The following is an 8150-nucleotide window of genomic DNA, read 5'->3' as shown; positions in this document are numbered from 1 at the left end:
TAAAGATTCAACGCCTAGAAAGTTGGGCTGGAATCGTGCGGCTATGGTGCATATAGCACCAAACAACCCACGCATACGCGTCCCTGACGCGAACGCATCACCTACATAACACCCACACCACGCAAAAGCGTGAGCGACGCGATCGCATCGCGCGGATATTATGACCCCCAAACCAAATAGAGAGTTGCACTGAAACGACGCTGGCATCATGCGTCTAGCACAAATATCAGTGACGCGTTCGCGTGCTTCACGCATCCGCGTCACCTATCCTACACCCAACCCACGCGATTGCGTCGACCATGCATCCGCGTCAACCCTAGTGCACCCTAGTCACGTGATCGCGCGCCTCACGTGTTCGCGTGGATTCACGATCACTAACCCCAAGTCACGCGAACCCTACCCTTCACGCGACCCAAACCCCAACCCCCTCTCTCTAACCTCTGCAACTCTCTCTCTCAACCACCCCAGCCACCACTTCCGACCACCAAGACAGCCACCACCCCCGACCACCCAAACCCGTCGCGACACCCAATCCTCTCTTCTTTCCTCCTCCTTCTCCCCCTCTCTCACTCTCCTCCACTACCGCCCCCCACCGCAACCTACCTCCGATGGCCACTGCCCCGCCGCCGCGCCGCCGTGCTTCACCCAGCGCCACCGCATCATCACCTCTCTCCCTCATCTCTGCTCCATCTCATTGCTCTTTACGCACCAGGTTCCACCATACGGCGATTCTTCCTTGCGACTCATTAGTTCATTTTTCAATTTTTGTTCCGCATAGGCTAGATAGAGATGCATGTTTGTAGTGGATTCTAGGTGGTTAGGTAGCTAGGATCTGGATAGTGGATTTAGGCCTGATAATTGCACCGTTCCTGTTACCTATTTATCTGTTCTGTAATTTTATTCTGGATGTGTTTTTCATACTGTTCATCTGCTATGTTCATGCTACTAGACTATTCTTTACTATTCCTACTATTTGTGACTGTTTGCAGCATTTGTTAATCCCATATAACCTAGTTTTTTTTATATCCATTTTCTGGGAACATCCAATTTTTGTCAGAATGCTGCCTAATTTTCTGCAAATTACTTTTTCTTTTACATTCAAGTATTGGTTTTGGCAATTCTCATTTTTGAACTGCTCCACGAATACCAAACCTATTCTTGAATGCACGGGCCCGCATTCTTCTTATTTTTGATTTCCTAGTCAATAATTTGAATTCTTGATGATGTGATTTTACTTTTTACTACTTCTATATCTCTCTGAATCATCATCAATACACTGTTATCCCTACTTGAATATGAGTTGACTGTTGTTTAAAATTGTGAAATTCTTGTTACTTAGAAACCAATCTTCATGCCACTTACTCTGACTTCCTTTTTACTAACTCACTGATTTTCGCTTTCTAACCTCCTTTTCAATTTTACCCATTTTTTAACTTTCTAACTTTCCACTTTACCTTTTCACTACTTCTTTCAATTAATTTCACTCACGGCATGTTTATTGCTTTTTCTATTTAACAAGCTTTCCACTTCTAACATATTTTAGACTGTGAATTCTCATCTCCACTTTTCAACTCCAACACAATCCAACATATACATTTCCTTCACTGATTTTATTCTTCTACTGCTCTTTTGCCACTTACTGCCTATCTTGTTATTTGCCTACTTATTCTCCTATTTTTACTCCTCAATTATATCTTGAAAATTCTATTTTTCAGGATGTCTGACTCTCAAGGCAGGGGAAAGGGCAAAGTCACCATTGGCAAACGAAAAAGAGGTGAATCCTCTATGTCTCTCCTGGAGCTTTTGCATGATGACTCCTGGCGGGAAAAACACTTTACCGCGCAAGAGAAGGCTGACATGCTCCTCCCTGCCAATGATCCAATTAAGTTTGCAAACCGATACTGTGAGCTGAAGTTTCCCGTATTTGCTACCTCTAGAAATCTGTATCTGGAGTGGACCTTGAAAATTCCCGAAGAACTACAGTAGTACACCTCCGATCAGATCAAACAACGAGGCTGGTTCTTCTTGGAGAGAAACTTGACTGAGGTAAATGCTTCCTGGGTAAGAGAGTTTTACTGTAATTATTTCAAGACTTCCCTGGATGCAGTGCACCTCAGAGAAAAACAGATACTAGTCACTGAAGAAGCCATTGAGGATATTCTGCTCCTTCAGCCTAAGTTAGATCAGCCTGATGGTTACCAAAAGGCTGAAGAGGACATGCGCTTTCTGAGATTTGACTGGGATGCTGTCAAGGAGAGGATAGCCCTTGACCCTACTGTCCCTTGGGTCATGGGTAAGAACACCATCATGCCTAAAGGAATTAAGCGGATATACCTGAATGATGAAGCTCGGCTCTGGCACCAGATCTTGAGTAACTATATTACGCCGAGTACTCATGAAACAGAGCTGTATGCTACTATGATCACCCTCCTCTGGTGTGTGATGGAGGGTAAGGACCTGTACCTGCCACGATTCATCTGGAACTATATGGCCAGGGTCCATATCAGAGGCACCCTCCCCTTCCCTTATCTGGTCACCCAGCTAGGCCGTCGAGCTGACGTGCCTTGGGAGGATGCTGATGAAAAGCCACCTGCTGCAGACTGCAAGAAGATCATTCCTCACAGCAAGAACTATTTTCTGTATTTTTGCACATTTTTCTTTCTTTTGCTTTTACTGTATTTTTGCATTACGCACTTTGGGCTATATAATATCTTGGATATTTTAGCTTGATTTACACCTTAGTTTACTAGTTATATATTAAGTGGATTAATTAGTATAGTTTACCCTTTTTAGCATATGGTAGTTGATTTGATTGAAAATAAAAAGAAAGTAAGCTAGAAACCTTAACAAAATCAATCCACACCCCTTGTATATATAGCATTACATGTTAGTTAGTTAACAACATTTCATCAAGGAAGAACACTAAAACTTTAAAGTCATCCAATATATTTTACATTGAGTTGAATGGAAACTCTTGAATTTCTACTTGCATGACATACATAAAAGATATATGATTTATGAGCTTGAGAACACACAACCTGTGAGTTTTGAGCTTAATTGTATGGTTACATTCAGACCATAATTTTTATTCCTGTGTGCTTCACCCTTCTTTTTTATTCTGGTGTTCTTTACTTTGCTTTAATCTATATATCCAATATAGAATATAGATACATACCAAGATAGGATTGAGGCCATGTTTGATTTTTAACTCACTTATCCCAAATAAAGCCTACCTTTTATGCCATCCTTGTTAGCCCTCTTGAGCTTTTTAATCCCCTTCTGTTTTATAACCACATTACTAGCCTTAAGCAGAAAAACAAAATCAAAATTTCAAGTTGAATCCTTGGTTAGCTTAAGATAGAAATTGTGTATAATTTAAGTGTGGGAAATTTTATGGGAACATGGGATGATAGAAAAAGTAGAAAATTAAATTGAACAAGTTATAAAAAAAATTTGGGAAGCATGCTCATGTGAAATCAAAATAATTAAATTACCATGTGTATTAAAAAAAAGAGAATCAATGCACATGGGACAAAGTTAAATTCAATGCATGAGTTTGTAATACAAAGCCAAAAAAATTTTTGGGCAAATAGGTTAAGAAACTTTTGATTTGTATAAGGTATGTATATGTTAGGTGAGATCTTAGACTAATCAAGGATTCACTTATTAGCTCACTTAGCCTTATACATATACCCTTACCTCTACCTTGGCCCCCTTACAACCTTGAAAAGACCTCATGATTTTTGTATGTCTATATTCTATAATTGTTGATTGGTTAGATGAAGAACAAAGTTATAGAAAGTAAGGATAAGAAGAAGAATAGAGTGATTAACCCAATAAACATTGAGTGACTAGAGAGTAAACACAAAATCCAGTGAGGGTTCAATAGCTCATCACCATATATCTCTACCTCTATTGTTAATTGTCTTGCAAGTTTGAAAAATATTTTATTTACCCATCTCAATTGTACAAGTGCTTTAACATTATCTAAGGTTGGCTATGCGTATATGATTCCTTGAGAATGTGAATTAATTTAACTACATGTAAAGCTTTATATATAGGTGAATAATAACTAGATTTGCATGACTCATTTAGGTAGTTGCATCTAGGATAGATTGCATTGCATGAGATTCCACCACTTTACCTTATTCTTTATTTTGGATTTAGCATGAGGACATGCTATTGTTTAAGTGTGGGGAGGTTGATAAACCCATATTTTATAATGTATATTGAGCTTAATTTAAGTGATTTATTCAACCTTTCACCTACTTATTCATGTAAATTGCATGGTTTCACTTTCCCTTCCTTATTATGTGATATATGAGAAAATATGTTCCTTATGCTTTAAAATAATCAAATTTAATTATCCTTTATTACCATTCGATGCCGTGATTTGTGTGTTGAGTACTTTCAAGTTTTATAGGGCAGGAATGATTTAAAGGATAGAAAGGAAACATACAAAAATAGAAGGAAAGCACAAATTGGAGTTTTGGAGAAACTGGCAGTGATGCGTCTGCATAGACGATGCGAACGCGTGGTTCGCACAAAAGAGAATCGACACGAGCGCAGGGATGAGGCGAACGCGTGACTTGAAAAATACAACTGACGCGGGTGCATGACTGACGCGACCGCGTGGTAGAGCAACACTCCAGATGACGCGACCGCATGACCCACGCGGACGCGTGACGTGCGCGATCTGCAGAATTTGCAGATCTCGTTTCCAGCGAATTTTAGGCCCTTTTGTCCCAGATCCAAATCCAAGAAGCACAGATTAAAAGTTATGAAGTGAGGGAATGCATTCATGCGGAGGGTGACAAGGAGATAGCGAATAATTTTCACTTTTCATAGTTTTAGATGTAGTTTTTAGAGAGAGAGGTTCTCTCCTCTCTCTTAGGTTTTAGGATTAGGATTCTTTTTAGTCATTAGGATTGTTTCTTCGTACCAGGTTCAATAACTTATGTTTCTCTTTTATTTTTGTTTACTCTGAAGCCTTTATTTGTGTCTGATTTATGTTGCCCAATTGGCTTATGAATATTGTCCATGTTAGAATTGACATCTTTATTCAATATAATTTGAGGTATTCCAGATATTTATGATTTTAATTTAGTTTTCTATATTCTTGGTTCTGGTTGATTAATTGGTGACTCTTGAGTTGTCAAACTCAGCAGCAGTTGAAATTGGCAGATTCTAATTTATCTAGATCGCTCTAAAGCTAGTCCTCCCACAGGGATTGACTAGGACTTGAGGATCAAACTAATTAGTCCACTTGACCTTCCTTTGTTTAATAAAGGATAACTAAGTGGGATTAAAATCCAATTCTCATCACACCTGATAAGGATAACTATGATAGGACTTCCAATTTCTCATATCTTGCAAAGACTTTATTTTACAGTTATTTATTTATTTTACTTGTCATTTAACATACTTCTTCCTCACTTTCAAAACCTCCAATTTACAAGACTCATAACCAATAATAAGAACATACCTCCCTGCAATTCCTTGAGAAGACAACCCGAGGTTTAATTACTCGGTTATCAATTTTAAAGGGGTTTGTTACTTGTGACAACCAAATGTTTGTACGAAGGGATTTTCTGTTGGTTTAGAATCTATGCTTACATCGCGATTATATTTTTATAAAATTCTTTACTAGAAAAAAATCCTAACGTCACACGTCTTCCCAAGTTGTCAGACTCTCCCTTGGAAAGGATTCCAGCCATTTAGATGCTTTGTTACTAAAAGAGAAGGGAAACAAGAGCAACCTATAGGTGTCAGGATGAACACCATTAGACTTCACAGTATCACATATTCTTAGGAAAGTGGTCAAGTGTTGATTACGGTCTTATTGGGCGCTTCCTCCAAACGAGCAATTGTTCTGAACGAGGGTAATGAGTTAAGGTTTCAATTCAAAGTTATTGGCATGTATGGTTGGTTTCTGAATGCTACTTCCACAATTTCCTGGATTTGGATTAATGTAAGAGCCTAGAACTCTTCTCTCTTGCCTAGCATGATTTACTGCACCTTCTCTGGCATGATTATATGCCTCCTCCTCATGATGGTTCTCCATGTCCTGCTCCATGTTTATTTCTAAGTTCTCCTCTTTTTCTTCTATACCAACAACCTTCTTCCCTCTTGCTTCCCTCCTTAATCTAAAGAAGGTCCTCTCAGGTTCAGATTCAAAGGAGGTTGAAGCTCCCCTTCTTCTACCTGTCATACAATTAGCAGAGCACACAAGCAAGAGAAAAGTGAAGAAATCACTCTTGTTAAGATTACTGTTAGTGTGAATGACATAATTTATCAAATAGTTAGTGGATTAGTTGAACAGGAATGTAAATAACCAAGGAAATGAAACAAAAGAAAATAATAAAAGAAAATGGCTGAGACTAGAAGTAAATAACGGAACGAAATAAACAAAACAAAAGAAAATTGCTCAATCTAGTTATCCTCTAATTTAATCATTGTCAATACAAAATCAATCCCCGGCAACGACGCCATAAACTTGATGCACGAAAACTTGTATCGCAACAAATTTTCCTCGGCAAGTATACCGAATTGTCGTCAGGTAAAAACTCACAATAGAGTGAGATCGAATCCCACAGGGATTGATTGGTCGAGCAACTTTAATTAGAGGGGTGTTCTAGTTGAGCTGAGCAAAGTCGAGTTGAGTATTACAGAAAACTAAATGGCGGAAAAGATAAATGACAAGGAATGTAAGTGCTAAAAATAAATGGCGGAATATAAATTGCAGAAAAGTAAATTACAGAATCTTAAATGGGAAATTGGGGAGATGAGCATCAAAGTAAATAGCAGAAATTAAAGAGAATGTGTAAGATCAGGAATGGGGGTTTCATTGGGCTTAAGAGATATTGCATTCTCCGAATCAAGTTCATTTTTATCTCTTCCTCAATCAATGCATTCATTGATCTCCTTGGCAATCTTAAGTGATTGGATCCCAATTCCTTGGCAATCCAATCTCTCTAAACTTGAACAATTGCTCAATTCCTTGATTTAATTGCTTATGGGAAGAGATGAAGTGTGGTCCTTGATTATACCACATGCATTTCCGAATCAAAGTGTTGGTAGGATTATATGTCACTATATCCACCCAAACCCAAATTCGGTCCAGCCTGAGAAAGCATTTCTAACATGATCTCCTCATTCCTCTTCCAAGGTTCCGAGAAGATCCAAGTATGGATAGCCTCTTTTCCAAGACAACTACCCAATTGGATGAATATCAAAAGCTTTCTAGTAAAATCAAGAGAAAAGAAAGAAGAAGAAGAATGAAAACTAGTATTGATCCATCAAATTACAACAGAGCTCCCTAACCCTATGAAAAGGGGTTTAGTTGTTCATAGCTCTGGGAATGGAAAGCAAAAATGAAAAGTGCATTGTAAAGTAAACTAAATTGCAGAGAAAGTGAATATACAGAGTGTTTACAATTTTGGATCCTCCAGATCCCAATCCCCCTCTTAGTTCAAAACTACTCCTATATATACTACTCCTTTGAGCTTTTATTAGCTCTACAAGTCTTGGATCTGGGCCTTTGATCTTTAGATGAAGTAGTTACAGTCTTCAGTGGGCTTAGCTTTGCTTGCAGAAAGAAGTTGAGTCAGGCATGGTTCACGTTTAGTCAAGGCGTTAGTGGTGTTAACGTTAAGTATAAATTCTGACTCGAAGACGTTAGTGACACTGACTTTGTCAATAATATCCCAACCCCTTTTAGCTACGTTAACTCTAATGTTAGTGGCACTAACGTGACCACTAACGTAGCCTTTCCTAACCTTTGATAGCGTTATATGTGCTAACTTCGCCAATAACGCTACACCCTTGCTTTTCTCCCACGTTAATGGTCCACGTTAGTGTTACTAACGTGGCCATCAACGTAGGCATGCCATGACACGAAGACGTTAGTGGCACTAACTTTGTCACTAACGTTACAAAACTCCTTCCCTTCCATGTTAGTGCTCACGTTAATGGCATTAACGTGGCCACTAACGTGGTTGTACTGGCCATCTCCAACGTTAGTGACAAAGTTAGTGTCACTAACGTTGGCTTCTTATACTCCTTGCTCTACGTTATCTCCTACGTTAATGGCAATAACATGGCCACTAACATGGGTAAGCTTGGCCTGATCCAACGCTAGTGACAAAGTT

The sequence above is a fragment of the Arachis duranensis genome, chromosome 4 (assembly GCF_000817695.3).
Source record: "Arachis duranensis cultivar V14167 chromosome 4, aradu.V14167.gnm2.J7QH, whole genome shotgun sequence".
Lineage (NCBI taxonomy): Eukaryota > Viridiplantae > Streptophyta > Magnoliopsida > Fabales > Fabaceae > Arachis > Arachis duranensis.
This window is presented reverse-complemented; position numbering follows the sequence as displayed.